The 5,134-nt window shown below is 35.4% G+C and overlaps 1 pseudogene; it reads right to left on the bottom strand.

Moving 5' to 3' along the window:
* Positions 1-996: 996 nt before the first annotated feature.
* On the bottom strand, positions 997-1,661 carry LOC101432041 (AP-3 complex subunit sigma-1 pseudogene; annotated as a pseudogene).
* Between the last annotated feature and the right edge of the window lie 3,473 nt (positions 1,662-5,134).

Genomic DNA, 5,134 nt, shown 5'->3' with positions numbered 1-5,134 from the left:
TTTTCTTTTTTTCTTTCTCTTTTTTCCTTTCAGCTGGCAGAACTTCCTTTAATATTTCTTATAGTGACTCTTGTTAATGAATTATGTCTATTTCTCTTTATCTGTGAATAGTTTAATATCTGCCTCCTTTTTGAAGGACAATTTGGATGGATCCAGAATTCTTGGTTGGTTGTTTTTCTTTTTCAGTACCTTAAATGTGTCATACCACTGACTTCTTACCTCCATGGTTTCAGATGAGAAATCAGCATGTTATCTTACTGAGCATCCCTTGTATGGGATGGCTTTTTTTTCTCTTGCTGCTTTCATGCTGTCATTCAATTCCCTGAGTCCCTGCTCACTTTTTCTTATTTCTTTCTCTGTTTTGTCTGTGCAGTTTTTGATGTCCTATATTCTAATTTGCTAATTCTTTTCTCTGTCTTTTGAAATCTACTGTTGTGTAATTCTAGCATATTTTTAATTTCTTCCATTGTGAATTTCATTACCATAAGTTCTGTAATTTTTTTGCATATGTTTACAATTTCTTCTTCTTCCTTTCCTTTTTTTTTTCTTTATCAGTCCAGTTACCTTGGAGTTTATTCAAACTAATAGAAAAAGTTCATAATGTTTTTTTATGCAATACATAAATGTTTCTTTAAATAACGAGTGTGACAAATAGAATTAAGGAATTCTGCACTTGTGATCCATACAAATATCAACATTTTTTGTTGTACATGATTAAATGTCTTATACCCATTTCAAAATACTGTAGTAGAAAATTATAGAGGCATGCCTTATGTGGGCCTAGTCATGCAATCTAGAAAATAAATAAAATCATATTGGAACCTACATAATTTCTTTAAAATCACTGAGCAAGAAAAGCAACATTGAAATTCAAATACTGATTTTACACAACTTCTATACTTTACCTTGACCTAATCCAAGAGCAAGAGTTAAGACTCTCCTTTATTTTTGGTACACAACTGCATGGTAAATCTAGATGTATTTCCCCCCTGGATTTTACCTGGATTTTACCTTTTTAATGTTTTTATTTAAAAGAGGGCAGGTTTCATGAATTGGTACTGTTGATACCAATTCAGTATTTCTTGGGATCTCAGGAAGATTCATTCTTTACAGTTGATAGAGCATGTGTTGATACCCCTGCTAAGTCAGCCTTGGATTTCTCCAGTTTACTTTCTGCATCAATTTATGTAACAATCTCATTCATGTTGGTCTCCAATACCATTCCCATATCACTTTTTCTGCTAGAGTATTGTGGACCTTGTGGACCTTGTCTACATCGAAAATTAAATCCAGTTCACAGACATTTTAAAAACACTTGTCCAATGTTTCCACAAATTCTAGAATTAGATCTAAAATGCCAAGTTTTCTGAAAAACCCACAAGAAGATGAAGTACAACGTGGCTTAGTCTCTGTAAATCAGTTTGTTATCAGATCTTCCTATTAACTAGATTTAACTCCATAGGTCACAGTAAGTCACACAGCTTAAGACTGATTATCGAAATCCTCCTTCTAGGAAATTATAAACATTTTCATCTCTTTTAGTTACCAAAATGGAAAGTCTCTGTGATGATTTGTTGTTGTGTATCTTCACTATAGGGTTGGTAGAACTTGGAGAGACGTGACTTCCCGTGGATGTTGAAGATGAGGAGGGCCTTGATCATGCTGGCCTCAGCTGACTGGGTGGGTGCTGGGGCCCAGTACAGGGGTGGAGACGCAAGCCCCACCTCTGGATCTAACCATTGATCCTCCCCCACCCACCCCTTTACAATTTCTTCTTAAGCTTAACCAGTATCTTCTTAATAGCCTTTATCTCTTCCTTTGTCTCCTTGAATTGATTTAGGAGATATGTGGACATCTTTGATTACTTGTTCCAAATTCTGTACCTCCTCTGGCTTTTTAATTTGTTGCTTTGATTGGACCATTTCTTCATATTTCTTAGTATGACTTTTTGCTGAGACATCTGTTTATCTTGATGGGTTCAATTTGTTAGTTTCTCTCTCATGCTCAGGGATTTGTTCTTGTTTGGTGTGTGTTAATTCTTTTCTCTGAAACTTGTTTCCACTTATTCCCTATCTTTAGAACTGCCCATGTTTAACTGGGAAAAAAAGGAAAAGAAATAAAGAAAAGATGAAGAAAAAGAGAAGAGGGGAGAAAATGGGATTCCTCTCAGGCCATCAGTGTCTAGCTAGGCCCCTCTTTGCCAGCTGCTTGTGCCACTTGCCCCTCTGTCCTGCTGCATCCCAGTGCCTAGCTGGTCCCGTCTTGGTGGCTGCCTGTGCCAATGGACCTGTGGCCCTGCCATCCCCCTGGTGCCTGGCTGAGCACCCACTCGCCAGTCACCCATGCCAATTGCCCCCATGCCATACCGTTCCCCCAGTGCCCAGCTGGGCCCCCTTATCACTGGCTGCCCATACTGATCACCCTGTGGTCTGCCACTTCCCCTTTGCCTGGCATGCCTGCCTGTGTTCCTGTGGCTTCTGGAGGACAATGGTGCCCTGCCACTCCCTACTCTGCCATCTTGGATCTCCATTTAATAATATATTTTCAAAGGTACAGGTGGAGTTATCAACAAAAATACTGAAGTAAGAAGATCCTATGACTCATCCATGAATGTGGCCCAAATAGACCCAGAGCCATGGGAATCTCCTTAGAGGGTCTCACAGTAACGAAGTCTTTGTTCTTCATGTGGAGGTGGCACCTGGTCCAACTTTTATTACTTTTTCTTGTGTAGCTGTTTTGGTTAGAACTTCCAGCATAATGTTAAATAACAGTGGTGACAGTAGTAATCTTTTTCTTGTTCTAGATCTAGAGGGAAAGTTTTCAGCTTTTCACCATTGAGGATGATGTTAGCTTTAGGTTTTACAAATATGCTCTTTATCATGTTGAGAAAGTTCCCTTCGTTCCTATATCTCTAAGTATTTTTATCAAGAAAGGATGCCAGATTTTGTCAAATGCATTTTGTGGGTCAACTGAGATGATCATGTGTGTTTTTCCCTTTGTCTTTTTTAATGTTTTTTAATGTGGTGAGTTAAATTAATTGAATTCCTTATATTGAACCACTCTGGCATGCCTGAGTAAAACCCACTTAAACATGGTATGTAATTCTTTTAGTGTACTGTCAAATTCAATTTGCAGGTATTTTGTTGAGGATTGTTGCATCTATATTCACAAGAAAAATTGCAATTTTCTTCTAGTATCATTATCTGGCTTTGGTATTTGTGTGATATTGGCTTCATAGAATAAGTAAGGTAGTGTTCATTATTCTTCAGTTTTTTTAAAGAGTTTGAGAAGGATCAATATTATTTTCTTGGAATGTTTCATAAAATTCCCCTTTTAAGACATCTCATCCTGGATTTTCTTTAGTGGGAGTTTTTTGATGTCTGATTCAATCTCCTTACTTGTAATTTGTACATTGAGATGTATTTTCTCTAGAGTCAATGTAGGTTGTTTATGTGTTGCTAAGAATTGGTCCATTTCACCTACGTTTTCTAATTTTTTGGCATACTATTTTTCATTGTACCCTCTTATGATTCATTTTATTTCTGTAGGTCAGCAGTAATTTCTCCCCAGCATTTTGATTGGATTTATTTGCATTTTCTCTCTATTTTCCTTTGTATGTCCAGCTATGGTTGTCATATTTTTGTCTTTTCAAATAAATGACTTTGGGTTTCATTAGTGCTTGCTAGTGCTTTTTATCCTTTAAAAATTTATTAAAGTATATTGTTCATACATGAACATACATAAACCATAAGTGTTAAATTTGTGAACTTACAAAATAAACATTCATGTCATTATACAGAGATCCCATACATACCACTAACACCTCGCATTGTTGTGAAATATTTGTTACAAACTATGAAAGAGCATAGTCAAAGTATTACTACTAACTATAGCCCATATCTTACATTTGGTATATTTTACTCACAACCCACCTGATTATTGACTCCCTGTATTACTATTACATATTTGTCATAGTTCATAAGAGAACATTCTCATATTTCTCCTGTTAACCATAGGCCATATTTCACCACAGAATTTACTGTGTCATCCAGTCCCAAATATTGTAGAATCCACTCAAAGTTTACAGACAATGGCTCTCATTTTCATCACAGAATTGTGCTATCATCACCTCAGTCAATTTTAGAATGTTTTCATTACTCAAATAGGAAAAATTCCATACCCCTTATAATCCTCTATCACTGTCCCTTAGAACTGATATCTTTTCTGCCTTTGCTGCAAAACTATTAATATATTACTATTAACTATCATCCATAAGTTACATTAGTTGCAATTTTCCTATGTATAATCATATTCTTAACACTTTGTAAAAGAACAACATTCCTATATTTATACTATTAGCCAAAATCTTCATCTACCACCTAAATCCCTATGTTATAGTCCCTAGATTATCCTTTAGCTTCCTTTCAAATGGGATTTATGTCCATAGGCTACACCTTTCAGACACAATCACATTTATAAATCAGTAGTGTTAGCTATACTCACTGTAATGTGTTACCATCAACTTTATTCATTTCCACTCTTTTACAATAAACCTTATTAAAAATTCTACATACATTAAGCATCCATTCCCATTCTTAACCCACATTCTATCTCCTAGTATCCTATACTCTATAGTTTACCTCCACATGTTTACTCATTTCATTTAGTTCATATTAGTGAGACCATGCTATATTTGTCCTTTTGTGTCTGGTTTATTTCACTCAACATAATGTCCTCAATATTCATCCATGTTGTCATATGCATCCTGATTTCATTTTTTTTCTTACAGCTGAATAGTATTACATTGTATGTATATACCACATTTTGTTTATACATTCATTGAATGATAGGTACTTGGGCTGTTTCCATATTTTATCATTTGTGAATAATGGTGCTATAAACATCAGTGTATAATCTCTACTGAGTTTTAATTCTCTATTTCATTTATTTCTGCTCTAATCTTTCTTATTTCTTTCCTTCTGCTTTGAGATTATTTGCTGTTCTTTCTATAGTTCCTCCAGGTATGCAGTTACGTTGTTGATTTTAGCTCTTCTTTTTTAATGTAACTATTTAGGGCTATCAATTTCCCTTTCATCACTGCGTTTGCTGCACACTTTGATTGGGGAGTTTAATT

This window comes from Dasypus novemcinctus, chromosome 29, assembly GCF_030445035.2.
Source record: "Dasypus novemcinctus isolate mDasNov1 chromosome 29, mDasNov1.1.hap2, whole genome shotgun sequence".
NCBI classification, from domain to species: domain Eukaryota; kingdom Metazoa; phylum Chordata; class Mammalia; order Cingulata; family Dasypodidae; genus Dasypus; species Dasypus novemcinctus.
Note: the sequence above shows the minus strand (reverse complement) of the source record. Positions and strands in the feature narration are given on the sequence as shown.